This window comes from Pelodiscus sinensis, chromosome 2 (assembly GCF_049634645.1).
Source record: "Pelodiscus sinensis isolate JC-2024 chromosome 2, ASM4963464v1, whole genome shotgun sequence".
Classification (NCBI taxonomy): Eukaryota; Metazoa; Chordata; order Testudines; family Trionychidae; genus Pelodiscus; species Pelodiscus sinensis.
In genome coordinates this window covers 23,800,757-23,817,358 of record NC_134712.1, presented here as the reverse complement: position 1 = coordinate 23,817,358, position 16,602 = coordinate 23,800,757, and the positions used below count along the sequence as shown (strand labels likewise).

Below are 16,602 nucleotides of genomic sequence, written 5' to 3'. Positions count from 1 at the left end.
AATTATTTCAAAATAGGCTATTTTGAAATTTGGCAGATCTACACGGTGCCAGATTTGGAAATAAAGCACCATTTTGAGACATCCCTTATTCCTCATGGAACAAGGTTTACAGGGATGCCGAAATAATGAGTCCATTATTTCAAAAATTATTTGTGTTCCTTGGACATGGGGTAGCTATTTCGGGATACCTCTGGTATCCATCTACACCCAAATTCAAGTCCTTTCTTCCTATATGACACCAACAAAATGTGTCCTTTCCTGTCTATCTCCATTGCTAAGAAATGAGGGCAACAAACATGATTTGGGGTTTGGAACAGGTCCCACATGAAGAGAGATTAAAAAGAGTGGAACTTTTCAGCTTAGAAAAGAGGAGACTAAAGGGGGATATGATAGAGGTGGAAGAAGTGAATAAGGAAAACTTATTTACTTGTTCCCATAATATAAGAACTAGGGGCCACCAAATGAAATCAATAGGTAGCAGGTTTAGAACAAACAAAAGGAAGTTTTTCTTCACACAGCGCACAGTCTGTGGAACTCAGAAACTCCTTGCCAGAGGATGTTGTGAACACCAGGATTTTAACAGGGCTCAAAAAAGAAGTAGATAAATTCATTGAGGTTACGTCCATCAATGGCTATTAGCCAGGATAGGTAGGAATGGTGTCCCTAGCCTCTCTTTGTCAGAGGCTGGAAATGGATGACAGGAGAGGGATCATGTAATGATTACCTGTTCTGTTCACTGCATCTGGGGTATCTGATATTGGTCACTATTGGCAGACAGGATACTGGGCTAGATGGACCTTTGGTCTGTCCCAGTATGGCTGTTCTTCTGTTCACATCTTGGTTATCTCTTGCCTTGGTTACCTTAATCTTTTGCTTTCTAGAAATCCTGTCTCTCACGTCTCCAAACTTTTCTCCCTTTTACTGTATTCTTCATTGTCTTGCAGGCTTGTTAGTAGGTGGGGAGGAAGGAGTATTCAGGGACATTGTTCCTTCCTACATTGTAGCTCCAGCATCAGGAAACTGTTGTGCTGGTGAAGGCAGTTGCTGCTATCTTGACAATGATACCTCATACCAGACACAAGAGTTTGATGGAAACATGAAGCCTGCCTACAGAGGGCATAGTTGCACTGAATCTGTGTCCCTATGGCTCAACACTGATTTCCCTCTATTCTCCTTGGAAAAGTCGTATTGTTGCAGTTATTCTTGGTCTGATCTGGTGCTTGTCCTCTTGTCTGACCAGTATAGATGTTGCTCACTGCTTGTAATTTCTTTGTCATGGAAATCAGACTTGAAATAAGAATGTCTCCACTAGTGGCTTGAATTGTTTTAATTATATTTCTTTCTAATCCAGTTTAAACAACCATGTTAGTCTATGTCTAGACTGCAGGCTTCTCTCAGAAGAAGCTTTTCTATAAAAGATCTTCTGGAAAAACTTCAGAAAGAGAGCATCCACACTGACAAAGCACATTGAAAAAGCGATCCTCTTTTTCAAAAGATAGAGTCCACACTGATTAGATGCTATCTTGCATTTAAAGCCACCCGGAACCAGCTCAGGCAGGGCATTAGGTCAGCAGTTGCTTCTGAGGCTAGCTGAGACATATGCTTAAAGGGACGCCTCCAGACAGCCGTTTCTCTGCTTCTGCTTGTGCTTGCTTACCTCTTGGAGGTACAACAAAGATTTTGCTGTGTGTGCTCTGGTTGCCCTGCTTCAGGACACTACAGCATACTCCTTGGCATGGAGCCGAAGCTGCCTCTGGGCATGCAATGGACTCAAATGCCATGCTGCAGCTTCTGCAGCACTTTGTGCAGACTGTTTTCTTGGTCCTGCACGAACTCGAGTCCCAGCTCATGAGTGAGACCCTCTGCCTGGATGCTGGAGCAATTCCCGTCCAACCGCACCCCATGGTAAAGAGACACTTCTGGAGGCTGGACACCAGTTCTGACTGGTGGGACTGGCTGGTGATGGAGCGGGGCTGATGATCAGCAGTGACTCCACAACTTCCGCATGCAGAAGGCCATCTTTATGGAGCTGTGTGCCTGGCTTGCCCCTGCCCTTGGATGACGCAACACCCACCTGTGGCCTGCCACCCCCCTGGAAAAGTGGGTCACCATCGCCATCTGGAAGCTCGCCACCCTAGACAGCTACTGGTCTGTGGGCTATTTCTTGATGGTGCTGCAGGCCCTGGTTGATCACCAAGGACAGTTCACTGACATTTTCATTGGGTGGTCGGGCAGGGTGCACAACGCCCATCTTTTCTGAAACTCCATTCTCTACCACAAGCTGGAATCTGGCATATTCTTCCTCCGGTGTGACTTTCAGGTTGGGGACGTGCAGATGCCACTGTGCATTGTGGGGGACGGGGCCTACCCCATCATGCCATGGCTCATGAAGCCGTACACCGGCCACCTGGACCCCAGCAGGGACCAATTCAATGCCCACCTCAGCCGGGCCCTAATGCAGGTGGAATGTCCCTGCAGGCGCAGTTCAGGTGCCCCCTAATCCACCTGGATGTGGGGAAGCACAACATCCCTGAGATGGTCTCTGTCTGTTGTGTTCTCCACAATATCATGTAGAGGGAGGGGGAGGCCTTCCTACCAAGATGGGGGGCAGAGGCCAGCCAGGAAGGGAGGGCCTTCGAGCAGCCATGCACAGCTGCCATCCCACAGGCCCATCAGGATGGGGTGCGCATCTGGGAGGCCCTGAGGGAGAGTTTCTCTCAAGGATCCAGTATCTCAACACAGGGCCTCCTGACTAGGGGCCTGTGCCTTGCCTCCCTATGCCTTTCCAACAACAACCCCTCCTTTTCCCCCTTCCCTGTACTGTCAATAAAGACACCAGTTTTGAGTTGAAAAACAAAAATGTTGTATTTTTTCCATAATAAAAGAAACAGAGGAGAAGGGGGGCTCAGAACCTGGATAGGAGTAGGGAGGAGCGGGGCTCAGGGCTGGGAGTGGTGTATGTTACGGCTGGAAGTGCCACCTCGGGTCTGGAGACCTCTGTAACCTCGGTGGTAGGTGGGGCTGTCTTGGATAGCGGTGATCACCCCTCAGTCATGGCTGTGGAGAATAAAGAGGGAGAGGCGGTCACTCATCCATGCAGACACTGTCCCTGAGGCTGCGCCCTTCTATGTGAGCAGTGAGCAACGGTCCTCAAGCCAGAGGATAGGGATGTCCCAGGAACATGGCCATGTGTGGCCTGCACAGTGGGCCCTGACACACAGGGGCCCCGAGATGCCTAGGGACCATGCTTCCACCTCTTCCCCATCCCACGAACAAGCAGGCAAGGGAAGTATCCATCCACACGGGGACCCCAAGGGTGGGAGAGGGGCTTGGAGCATCCTGGCCTTCCATGGGGCCTGTACACACCTGCTCCTGGCAGCACTGTTCGCGGGAGCAGGTGGGGCCTCGTGCATGCAGGCATGCCCGTGTGCCATGTGCAGCACTCCTCACTCTGTGTGGGGTCATGCATGCACCCTTGTCCCAGCAGTGGCTGGTGGTAGAAGTGTCCCCACCAGGGCTCAGACATGTGTGTGGCCTCCCCAGAGCCTGTGAGCAGGAGCCTGGGGGGTGCTCAGGGACTGCCTCCTGAGGCCATGTAGTGCAGGAGACAGGAACTATAGAGTTCTGATTAGTTTGGATGGAATGACCTGTGTTCTTTCCTGGAGGCCTCTTTTTTCGAAAAAAACTCCCTCTTCTGTGTCCACAGAAAAAGGCTTATTTCTTGTAGAAAGGGGTTTACTGCCGTTGGAAAAAACACCCGTTCTTTCGACTTTTTGTTGAAGGAACGCAATAGCAGTGTGGACGCAAGTACTGTTTTTCTGGAAAAACACTGCAGTGTAGACATACCCTTAATGAATCAATACTACTAATTTAGAATAAGGATCTTAATTGGCTAACACATTATAAAGGCAATTTCCCCTTGCTTGATATCCATATCTACTGCTATGAATGAGCCACGTCCACTTGATTAGCCCCATTTACATAAGTACCCCCTTTCTTTTGTTGTCCTTATATATAAATATATATATACCCATGCCTCTGTAAACTCCACTCCAATTCATCTAATGAAGTGGGTTCTACCCATGAAAGCTTAAGCCCTAATAAATCTGTTAGGGTATGTCTACACAGCATTCCTCTTTCGATAGAGGAATGCAAATGAAGATATTTGAAATTGCAAATGAAGCCAGGATTTAAATATCTTGCACTTCATTTGCATAATCGTGTTATGGCGCTATTTCAAAATAGAGCTATTTTGAAATAAAACTCGCTGTGTAGACACATTATTTCGTCAGGAATAACAGTTATTCCTCAGGAATAACAGTTATTTTGAAAGAAGGGTTTTCTCTCGAAATAACATGTCTACACAGCGTGTTTTATTTCAAAATAGCGCTATTTCTAAATAGTGCCATAACATGATTATGCAAATGAAGCATGAGATATTTAAGTGCCGGCTTCATTTGCAATGAAAGGGGAATGCAGTGTAGACCTACCCTTAGTTTCTACGGTGCCTCAGGACTCCTTGTTGTTTTTGCATATACAAACTAAAATAGGTACTCCTTGACTTTAGCCCAGTTTAGTTAAACTGACAAACTCATTTCTCATAAGGCAACAAACTGATAACAACTGGTAACAACTGATGTACATTGTGAACCTGCTCTGGGTTTTATTTGGAAAACTAGAATTGAAAATCTCCATACTGTAAGATCTCCAAATCCTCATTAAACCAGTTTTATTGCAACAATCTCACGTTCAACATATTTCTAATACTCCATGTTCTATTTAGCTATTGTAAAGATATGTACTGTATACAGTACATTTCTAAAAAAAAATGAAAATAGGCTCACCTCTCTATATAATTATAACAAAAGGAAAGGTGAAAAAAAGCTAAATAAAGTTGTATTGTACATGTTGCCAGCCCAACATCCTAATCATTCTGTTTGTATGTTACATCCTTTTCCTCTCCACCTGTGGACAAAAGACACCCTCTGTCTTCTTTATTTAGGCTGTAAACTCTGTGAAGTAGGGAATAACTTTTATTCTGCCTTTGTACAGTGCTGAGCATGAATTATTAAGTCCCAAACCTGACTGGGACCTCTAAGCACTATTCAGAATATAAACCATAATCAGTACTTATATGGAGCATAAACCATGTGAATTTCTGACATTCAAATGTGAAAAGTTCATCCAATTTTTAAAATGTACCATATGCACAATTGCTACTGTAATTTTTAACCACTGAAGTCTGCAGATTACAGTACACAAAAGAAACTACAGTAACCTGTCAAACACGTCCTTTTCTTTAGCTTTTTCTTTGGCATCTCTAGATAGATGAGTGTTAATAGAAAAGCTGACAATACAAGTGCATTTATGATGCAAAACACCAAGGACAAGATGAACTGTCAAACCTTTAAGAAAAGAATAGTGCCCTTTTGTTGTGGAAATGAAGCTGTGATAATGTTCCCAGGCTATAAACTGGCAGACTGAAATGGCACACACCAGAGGAGCTTTTTCAAATTCTTTATCTATGTCAGCAGATTTTTTTCTCCTCCTGTTGTGGTTTTAGCCAAGAAAAAAATGTTAAAGTTTATGTGAACATTTTGTTACTAGTATATATCTCTTAGCAGCAAGGTTAGAGAATACAGAGCCAAACATTTTATTGTCCATTCCACAATCGCATTAAATCTGTTAGTGAAAGAAAAATATATGGACTGTGGGGTGTTTTGCTTCTAGTAGTTTAAACTACATTTAGAAATTAATTTATGTACAAAGCCAACTACTTTCCACTTCTATATGATTTTGTACTTATACCAGTGGGATAATTCATAGAAGGGATGTTAAATTTGGAAGCCTGGGCAACATAGGGGCTGTGTCTAGACTACATGCCTCTGTCGGCAGAGGCATGTAGATTAGACAGATCAGCAAAGGCAAATGAAGCCGCGATTTAAATGATCGCAGCTTCATTTGCATTTACATAGCTGCCGCGCTGAGCCGACAAACAGCTGATTAGCTGTTTGTCGGCTCGCCGCTAGTCTGGACGTTCCTCCTGTCGACATCAAAGCCCTTTGTCGGCAGCCCCGTTATTCCTCGTGGAATGAGGTTTACCGGGGCTGCCGACAAAGGGCTTTGATGTCGACAGGGGGAACGTCCAGACTAGCGGCGAGCCGACAAACAGCTGATCAGCTGTTTGTCAGCTCAGCGTGGCAGCCATGTAAATGTAAATGAAGCCGCGATCATTTAAATCGCGGCTTCATTTACCTTTGCTGAACAAACAAATCTACATGCCTCTGCCGACAGGGACACAGGCTCTGGAGGTAGATGTGGGTGACTTTATGGTTTTACAAAGAGAGGACCCAACACTACGGCACGCGTGGGAGAATGCGCAGGCAGGCGCAGAGGGCGGAGAGAGAGAGGGCAGAGGGTACAGACAAGGCCCCTACTTTGAGGTGCAGGGGGACAAACTGTACCGCATTACGGGCAGGGAAGGGCCCGAAGGGGGAGAAACTCAGTTGGTCGTACCCCGAGCCTATAGGTGGCGAGTAATGGAGCTGGCCCATAACAACCCCTGGGCCGGGCACCTAGGAGTAGAAAAGACACAGCAGCAAGTACTACAATGGTTTTACTGGCCCGGCCTCTACCAGGATGTTAAGAAATTTTGTATATCATGCCCACAATGTCAATGAACCGCGGGGGTGAGGGTGCCCCGAGCGGCACTAGTACCCATGCCCCTAGTGACAGAACCATTCGAACGTGTGGGCATGGACCTGGTGGGCCCCCTCGAACGCACACGGAGGGGGCACCAATATATCCTGGTGATAGTCGACTATGCGACTCGGTACCCAGAGGCCGTACCACTGCGCAAAACCAACACCGCCGCAATAGCAGATGAGCTGGTAAAACTGTTCGCGCGGGTCGGACTCCCAAAAGAGATCCTGACCGACCAGGCCCCGAATTTGGTGTCACGATTAATGACGGAATTATGTAAGTGGCTACAGATTAAGAAGATTCGCACAGCGGCGTACCACCCGCAGACGGACGGGCTCGTCGAACGCTTTAACCAGACCCTGAAGGCGATGCTGAGGAAGTTAGCACAGGACGAACCACACGATTGGGACAAGTTGTTGCCCCCACTGCTCTTCGCGGTCCGGGAAGTTCCCCAGTCTTTAGTGGGGTACTCACCGTTCGAGCTGTTATACGGACGACGACCGCGGGGGATATTGGATCTGGTAAAAGAAGGGTGGGAAGACCAGGCCCCGACGGCGTTGGGGGCCGTTCAGTACATCGTTAAACTGCGGGAGCGGATGCAGACGGTGGGGCGGTGGGCCCAGGACAATCTGCAAAGGGCGCAAGAAATGCAAGCCCATCATTACAATGCGGGGGCGCGTACGAGGACCTTTAACCCTGGTGACCCGGTGTTAGTGCTGTTGCCAGCCGGGGAATCCAAACTCCTCGCCAGGTGGCAAGGTCCATACCGGGTGGTGCGGAAGATCGGGGAGGTGGATTATGAGGTGCTAGTAGGGGGCAGACAACGGAGGAGCCAAGTGTACCACGTTAATATGCTGAAACGGTGGGTGCCCCGGGACCCCCCCCTTGGTGGAGGCTCTCCACACGGAGATCGAGTTCGGGCGTTGGGGGGAGGAGGAGGTCACCTGGGCAGCCAGCCCCGTGGGAGAGGACTTAAACTGTGACCAACAGGAACAACTGAAGGGAGTACTGCGACGAGGATCATGTTGGATACTCCATCCCTGGCTATTAATAAATCAGGATTGGATTTTTTTGATAGTAACATGCTCTACATAAAAAAGAGTTAAGTATGGGAAGCTCTGTTGTCTGTGTTTGGAAGAAGGTCTGGCTAGATGATCACAATGGCATCTTCTGGTCTGGAAATCTATGAAAAGAAGAGAGAAGAAACAGAAAGTACAACTTGCCCACGGTCATACAATAAGTCAGAAGCAGAACTGAGAATAGAACTAAAATGTCATGGTTCAGACCAGTGACCTGGCCCTTAGACCAGTGTATCCGAATTTTATTTGGCCGAGGAACCCTTTTCAGCTTTTCAGAATTTCAAAGAACCCCTAGATTTGTCAAGCAAAAAAAAAAAAAAAAAAAAAAGGGGGGGGGGGGAGGAGGGGCGGGAGGAGAGAGGGACCCACCAATTCATGAAAATCACATTCCTTCCCCGAGACCCCCCCACCTCCCTTCTGTGAGGCCTCATCTGCTCTGTTCCCCTCCTCTCCATCACTTGCTATACCCAGCCCTTATACCTGTTTCAACCTAGTGAGAGTGAGCTGTGGGGTGGAAATGAGGGGTTTAGGTGTGGGAAGGGGAGAGAAGTACAAGGTCTGGGAGGGAATTTGGCTGCAGAAGAAGGGGCTGTTGGTTCGGGGAGGGGGCTCCAGGCTGGGGAGTGTTGGGTTCAGGTGGAAGGTTGGAGTGCTGAATAAGCCAGGGCTTGTGGATGTGAGGGTGCAGGAGTTTGGGTTGGATATGTGAGGGACTCAGGGCAAGAAGGTTGTGAGTATGATGGGCTCAGGACACAGATTTGCCATGTATGGATGGTGCAGGAGTGTTGCGGCAGAAGACTGAGGATGTGGGGATGCAGGAGTTTGGGGATGTAAGAGGCTCAGGACAGGGGGTTCCAGTGTATGATAGGCTCAGATTTGGGGTCAGGTGGTGCAGGAGTGTTATGATGCTGCAGTGAAATGGGGGTTTGGTCCCAATTGGGGTCTTGTTGGCCAGGCTTCATTTTTAAAATAAAATATTATGTCAAACTCAAAAGGTTTTAGCATTGTCCCTTATATATGAGAGGGGTGAGGAACCTGTTTTGAGTCAAAGGTCACTGACCCACAGAAAAGTCAGTTGGGGCCACACAAGTGAGATGCAAAAAACAAAACAAAAACCCTCCAAAAAAAACCCAAGCCTCACTAATGTGGTCCCAGATGTGCTGGTGGGGGAAGGGGACAGACTGCTGGTGGGTGCTGGGGCTGGGGAGAGGGTGCTACTGGGCACTAGGGTGACTGCCAGGGTGCTGGGACAAGGAACAGGGTGCTTCTGGGTGCAAGCGTGGATGGCAGGGTGCTGGGGCCAGGGCCAGGGTGGTGCTGAGTCTTGGGGTGTGAGGCAAGGTGCTGGGACCAGGGCGGTGCTAGGTGCTAGGGTAGATGGCAGGGCTGCCAAGGAGCGGGATAGGGATGGGGTGCAGGATCTGGGAAGGAGGTGGGGGGGCGGAAGGGGGCAAGGTCTGGGTGGTAGATAGGGTGCAGAAGCAGGCTGGATGTTGGGTGTCTAGCCAGGGGGAGGGAGCAGGAGCAGATTGGGGATAGGGTGTCTGGCTATGAGGAAGAGCGCAAGGAGTGGACTTGGGTAGGAGTTGGACCTCCCTGATCTGGCACCCTCTGGACCTGACTGGTGCCGGATGAGGAATTTTTGGTCCAGGGGAGGTCATTGCAGGGCTCCTGGTTTCCGCCCCCGTCCCCAGTCCCCACTAGGCTTCTTTGCACCTCTATCCCCTGCAACCCAACTGAGCTGCCCACTCCTGCTGGTTCCCTGCACCTCCCCCAAAACCATCCCCCACAATCCAAGGGAGCGCAGCACCAGTTCCCTGCAGCCCCTCACAGCCTAGCTGAGCTCCCCGTCTGTTCTGTATGCCCTCCCCCATCCACCTCAGCCCAGCTGAGCCCTGCACTGATTCCCTGCATGCCTCCCCCACAGGACTGCTGAACTCCATTTCCCTGCACTTCCTCCAAGCCCCGCAAAACTGCTGAGCTAAGTGCCGATTCCCTGCCTCTTACTCCCCTTGAGTCTAGCCCCGGTTTCCGGCACCTCCCTCCTCCTGCAGCCAAACTGAGCTCTGAGTTCCACACACACACATCCCCCACCCCACAGCCCAGCCCAGTCCAGCCCAGCTCCCCAGATCTCCCCACTCTGCAACCCAGTTGAACTCAATTTCCCTGCACCTTCCCCCAAACCATGCAGACATGCTGAGCCAGTGCTGATTCCCTGCCTCTGCCTTCCTCCCTCCCTCCCTTTGGCTGTGTCTACACTGGCACGATCTTGCGCCAAAGCGGCCGGTCTTGCGCAAAAATTTGCTGCCTCTCTACACTGGCCGTGTGTTCTTGCACAAGTACACTGTTGGTCTCATGTATGAAATCAGGGCTTCTTGCGCAAGAACTACGATGCTCCTGCTCAGGAATAAGCCCTTTTGTGCAACTATTCTTGCAGAAGAGGCCAGTGTAGACAGGCAACATGAATTTCTTGTGCAAGAAAGCCCTATGGCTAAAATGGCCATTGGCACTTTCTTGGGCAAGAGAGTGTTCACACTTGCACAAGAGAATCTATGGCAAAGCACAGCTCGCACATGGCAGTGTGGATGTGTTCTTGCACAAGAACTCTTGCACAAGATGTTCTTGCGCAAGAAACAACCAGTGTAGACATAGCCTAAGAGTTTCCTCACATGAGCAAAATGAATTTTGTGTTGTGCCACCCAAGTTATTAATAAATATTTTTAAACCTTTACCTTTTCCCTCTGCTGCCATGTCTCCTCCCCTTGCTCCATCAGCTCCCCTGGTGCCTGCTGTCCCCCCACTCCTCACCCTCCTCTGCTGTCCTGACTCCTGCTCTTCTCACTGTCCTCAGCCCTCCTGCAACCTGCCCCCCTCCACCAGCCCTTCTCTCCTCCCCGTGCCCACTCCTCCATTAGCCCCACTCTGATCTTGTGAGCTACCCCTCCTCATCCCCTCTTCTAACACCTCCTTCTACAAACCTGCCCTGTGTCTCTCCTCTGATGGTGGTCCCTCCCCTGCAGGTGTCTGCCCTTCTGCTTCACCCCCAGAATCCCTTGGCACCTGCACCTTCCTTTACCCCTGCACTCTCCTGGTGCCTCCCCCTTCCCTCACTTCCCCTACCCCCTTTTTCCTGATGCCCACCCCTCACCACCCTCTTCCCTCATTCCCCTCATGCACCTGTGCCCTCACACATGACTTGCTCCATCCCGGCCTTCCTCATGCCCACCCCTCCTTTCAAGCCTTCTCCCAGCACCTCACCTCACTCCTCTAGCCCCCAATGCCCTTACCCGCTCCTCTCCTAGCATCACCCTGTCCCCCTCCCACTGACACCTCCCCTCCTGCCTTTTTCCTCTTCTCTGCACTTGGCCCCCTGGCATTTGTCTCTCCTCCCCCCGTCCCTTTGGTGCCTTCCCCTTCCCCTCTGCCTCCGCACAAGCACCTTCCTCTCCCAGCCCTTCCCTTTTCCCTCTGCACAAGCCCCTTCCCTCCCTCTCCTGTACCCTCTGCCTTCCACTGTGCGGGGCTGGAGTCTGTGCTCTGTCCCCGGACTCTGAACCCGCAACTCAGCCATGTGGTGCAACACAGCGCCCAGCAGGTTTAAAATCCTGGGCCATGATGTTACGTCACATCCGGGTGTCTCCCCACCCACTGGTTTGAGCGCGCTGCGCAGGACAGCAGCAGCCAGCTAGGGGGAGCTCAGTGAAGGTTGCGTATGGCAGGGACGGGTCCGGGTCTGGGGAGAGACGCTCTGGGGTTAGGGTGGGAGGATGCGCGCGGGGGGGAGGGGGCGGTGTGTGTGGTCGGAACCTGTTCCAGCTCTAAATATTGCTGGAGCATGAGCACCACGAGCCCACACAACTTGCTGCCCATGCCTCTGCTGGCTAGCCGGCTCTCTCTCTTTTTCAGAGGGGGCGGGGGAGTGCCGTCTCCTCGCGGAACCCCTAGTTTTGCTCCACAGAACCCCAGGGTTCCCCGGAGCACCAATTGGGAAACACTGCCTTAGACAATGCTGCAGTGAAATAAACCATCCACTGCCACTAAAGGGTACTTAATATTCTTACCCTGTTTTCTAAAAAAAATATATAAATAAAACAGAGCCACAAACCAGTTAAGTAATTGCTTAACAAGTCCCTGCAAAAGCTGGGCACAGAGCCCAGGAATGACTGGTGCCCAATTGCCTCCTCCATTAAGTAATCTCAAAAATTGCTGAATTGGTGAGTATTTTAATGCAATAAATACAATAGTACTTTCCCTGCAAAAACTTCTGACTAAATTTAGCTGTGGTATTACAGGCACAACCCTGAAATCTGATGGTACGAATTTGGCATCTCTTTTCTCCAAGAAGTTATTTATTCTGCAAAGTCCAATGTATTTTAAAATTGTCCAAAGGGATTTTCAACACTCAAGTGTGCCTATCTTACACACAGCACTGTGATACTGTACATATCTGTATGCATCTGAGGACAGGATCAAACCCTACCTGCTCTTGGGATGCAGAGGTAAATAGTTTGCAGTAGTCCAACATTGCCAGTTGAAGTGCAGAATAATATTTTTATGGAACATTTCTGCTGCGGGTATAGTTTTCACAGTTATTATCAGTCATGCTTTATAGATATAAGAATCACAAAATAAAAACAAAAAAACTTTATGGCAAAGTAGCAATTCCATTCTTGAACTATGATGCACCTGAGCTCTGAATCTATTGGACATTCAAGAAGAAAATATAAACCGTGTAACAAAAACCAATGCATTTTTCCTATCTTCAGACCATGAATATTCACATTCTTGACATGAAACTGTTGTTGCTGCATTTGCAACATTTATTGTCTTTTCCTATACAAAAAGAAATATATTGCAATTTAATCATTACAACCCAATACTGCTGACCTTCCCATCTGGCATGAACTACATTACAAAAAACTAGTGAAAATTATCTTATTTTGACTGCACTTGAGTATTCACATTCCTGACAGGGCATTGCTGATATTTAGTTTAAACACTGCTTGTTCTGACTGTTAGGACATGTTGTAAATCTAGCTTTTCTATGTGATTTTTCAAACTTTTAAAAAATCTACACAAATGAAAGTTTCTTCATTTAAACCCAGCAGTAAGGCTGCTCTAAACAAGACAAAACAATTGGGAATGAATTTTGTCTTTATTGGTATGTGTACACTACAGATTTTTTTTTGGAAAAACGGCTGTTTTTTTGAAAAAAACTTCAATTACTTCCACACTGCAATCATGTTCTTTCAAAAGAAAATTGAAAGAACAGAGGAGTTTTCCCAACACTGGTAAACCTCTTTCTACGAGGAAGAAGCCTTTTTGCGAAAGAGCTCTTTCGGAAAAAGGCATTTATGGACAGGCAAGAGGGAGTTCTTTTGCAAGAAGAGGAAAGACGAAAAAGCACAGGTGCCCTCATGGCCACTCTGTCCATAGTAATCACAGCTTACATGAGAGATAGCATATATTCAGTCTGGACGCTATCTTTCGAAAAAGCAGATCGCTTTTTTTCATGCGCTTTGGCAGCATGGATGCTCTATTTCAGAACAAGTTTTTTCGGAAGATCTCTCCTAGAAAAGCTTCTTTCGAAAGAAGCCTGTATTCTAGACATAGCCTATGTTATGAAGGAAACTTCCTGCTTTTTCCCCCCTGTTTTCCCCAGCCCATTATTAAATCAAACCAGACCTATTCCATTTCTTCAGATAATCAGTTCTCTTTCATTCCATACATGATTTGCTTTATGAAAGAAAAATATAGTGCTTGTCTTTATTGAACAGCAAAAAAACACTTAGCTTCAGTGAGAAAAGGGCTGCTTAATTTAATTATAATGCTTAAAACAATGATAATTTTATAACCATACCCGTGAATAGAGTGGAGCTAGATTATAGTATTCTTAGTTATGGCAAACAAAGAGTTTAGCATGAAATTCAGTTCACTACAATCTGCACAACTGCAATGTCAGGCCTAATGAACCTGCACTGTGAAAAGGGCAAGGGAAGGATTTTAGCATAAAATGATTGCCCTTCTTTGTTATTTCCCCCAAGGGGGAACTCAGAGCAGAACCCTTAAGCTTCAGATCTTAAGACTTTTCACACCCATGGTTGCTGAGTTTTCAAGGCACAATCCCAGTTCATTTGCTTGCCCTGCCAGGTCTTACCTGGCCTGGTAGGTGGGGGGACGGAAAAGGGCAGTCCTCCAGCCAGAGCGGGTGAGGGAGTGTATGGGGTGAATGCAGCACCCTCTTGCAGAGGAGGGGGTAGCTGGTGCACTGAAGGGAAACACATATTATCTCCACCTCTTTGAGTTGTACCAGGAGCCTTAGCAACCTCCCCTTTCCTCCCCCAGAGCGAATGTTTCCTTCCACGGGTGGTGGGTGGGGCTGCTGCTGGCTGGAGAAGTAGATGCCGTTCCATACTGCTCAGCCCCAAGCCAGTGTCCCCTTTGTGTGGAAGGGCCTGGCAGACCAACAAATGGCCAAGTTATTGCTGAGCATAATCTGTATTCAAATTACAAAATTAACATAATACCAATGACTTATTAAATTACTTATTTAATATTTTCTATCCCTATGCAGTTCACTTAGCAGCTTATATTTTCCCAAGTGGAAAGAACAGGTTAATCTTTAAATCTTTATATATGTTAGGTGACTCCGTAATAAGGTTTGCTTTGAACCAAGGTTAATCAGTACCGAATGGTAACTTATTACATAGGTTTATATATGCATGTACTATTGTTATTATAGGCATTGCACACACACATCCTCACCTACAATAGCTAGGACACATCTTTCCTGGTTGTCGTCAATCCACTGGTATTCTTTTTGAAAAAGACAAAAATAATAGTTAGTTAGAAAAAGTATCTGTTCTTTAGCTCGCTTGTGTGTAGAATGTTCGAGTCCATTAGGAACTGCATTTTGGAGAACAAGGTGTAACACACACACCTACTGTGGGTGGTATATTGTCCCATGTAGTGGCACTAAGACCACTTACAGAGAGAAAGAATGGCTGATCTACAGAAGGGATGGGGAACCTAAGGCCCAGGGGCCAGATGTGGTCCCTGGCTTGCCTGGATCCCTCCTCTGGGGCTCTGGGCTCCTCCTCCCCCCCAGCATGGGGAGCCTGTGCTGGCACTCCAGCCCCTTCTGTCCCCTGCCCGACTGATTTTTCTGTGGGTCAGTAGCCCCTGACCCTAAAAAAGGTTCCCTGCTCCTAAACTACAGCCTTAGCTCAGAGCCAACTGGCTTTTAGCTCAAGCCGTAGATGCTCATGCACAAAGTGTTCCATCTGTCGGCGTTACACCGGCAATGTCTTCTGGCTTTGCCTTGTTATCAGGCATCATTCTTGGGTCAGCAGGCTGGTCTATGACATCCTTGTCTGTACTTTCTTTGGAAAGGGAAGTAAGAATATCAGCTGCTGAGTTGTCATTGTGGTGATCCCAAGAGGATTTACCTAGTCTTTTTAGCATGAAACTCTGCATAGTATCATCCTGCTGGGCTTCCCTTTATGACTTTCTGATCCAGATGGGGAATCACAGGTGTCTCACCTCAACTGATTGTTCAATCCTGAGCAGGAGATGTCAGTGACTTAGTGTGATCACCTTGTCTTTAGGTGAACAACTGAGATTCTTCAGAGGCCTCTTGATTTTTAGGTTCTGCTGTCTTCCTGAACATACTTATGACCCATTGTTTTTTGAGTCACAAAAATACAAAACTGCAGAAGTAGTTCTTCACCCATTCACATATCTCATACTTACACTTCAGACAGGCAATCTTTCATTAAAGTAAGAATTTGTGTCATCATCATCACATCTGCAATACTGGGTTTATTCCAGCTATAATGGCTCAAAATCCAGCTGCTTCAAAGGAACTTATTAAATCCTATTAACATAAAGTTTTTAAGAATATGCTGTCATGGCTCCTTCCCCACTCTGGCATGATAAATGCAGAAGTGGGGGTCAGCAAGTGTACCCCAAAGCCTTATCTACCAGGCTTTGGTATAAAACTTCCACCAAAATCTTAAAAACCTAGATCTTGGGAATAAAACTTCCGCTGCCACCACCCAAATGTTGATAAAGAAACCAGGGGAAAGATCATTTGGGAAATCTCACCCCTAAAATAAAAATCAGGGCACACCATTAACCAATGCCAGGTTAATAAAAAGAAAAGAAAGAACTTTTATTATTACAACAATATTGCAGGCATAATGACTAGATGGGAAGGAACAAAATATACTCATGGAGAAACTCCATGGGCCTAGAACTTAGTTACAAAGAAAAACCAAAACATATTTTAAACAGTGCCAGATATCAGATCCCATGCCCAACCCTTAAAACAATGAAGCCTAACGAAACTACCTAAACTTTACCCTACTTACAGAAAATGAAGAATGGTGTCTTGGAGAGAGAGAGACATGCTTGTCCCTCTCTGTAGCTGCAGAGAGCACACACAGAGAGACAAAAGGAGAGAAAGGAAAAAAAAACCAAATTCCTTTGTCCCAGTTTGAAAGTCCCACCTACATTCCTACTGGTCACTCCATCTGGCTAGGTGTAGTTAACCTCTTAATCCCCAGGCTGCTGGCTAACCCTCATAATCATGACATATGCCATTAAAGTTTATACTTGATGTCTACACATCTATATGCATATACTGTATGTCCTACACTTTTTTGTGGACTCAGTTTTCTTTTCCATCCATCTACACTCCCAACTCCTAGTTGAAAAGCATTAAGTGAAACTCATGGCTCATAAAAGATTTCCTCCTAAATCAGTAATAGTCATAAATTTGATTCTCTCCCAACCCACATTAAACATTCTATTGAGCTCC

The 16,602-nt window shown here is 47.3% G+C and overlaps 1 long non-coding RNA gene across 6 annotated transcripts; it reads right to left on the bottom strand.

The window, feature by feature from the left end:
* Window positions 1–2,690: 2,690 nt before the first annotated feature.
* Window positions 2,691–16,255, bottom strand: LOC112547052 (uncharacterized). Of its 6 annotated transcripts, XR_012901251.1 has the most exons (5): window positions 16,154–16,220; window positions 14,547–14,597; window positions 12,262–12,349; window positions 7,177–7,885; window positions 2,691–3,057 (listed from the first exon to the last, which is right to left on the bottom strand). It is a non-coding gene; the product is annotated as an uncharacterized LOC112547052 (long non-coding RNA). The 6 variants fall into 6 exon arrangements; XR_012901253.1 differs by lacking the exon at window positions 12,262–12,349 and having other exon boundaries at window positions 2,694–3,057; XR_003090799.2 differs by lacking the exons at window positions 14,547–14,597; window positions 16,154–16,220 and adding an exon at window positions 13,939–14,399 and having other exon boundaries at window positions 2,694–3,057.
* Window positions 16,256–16,602: the final 347 nt, after the last annotated feature.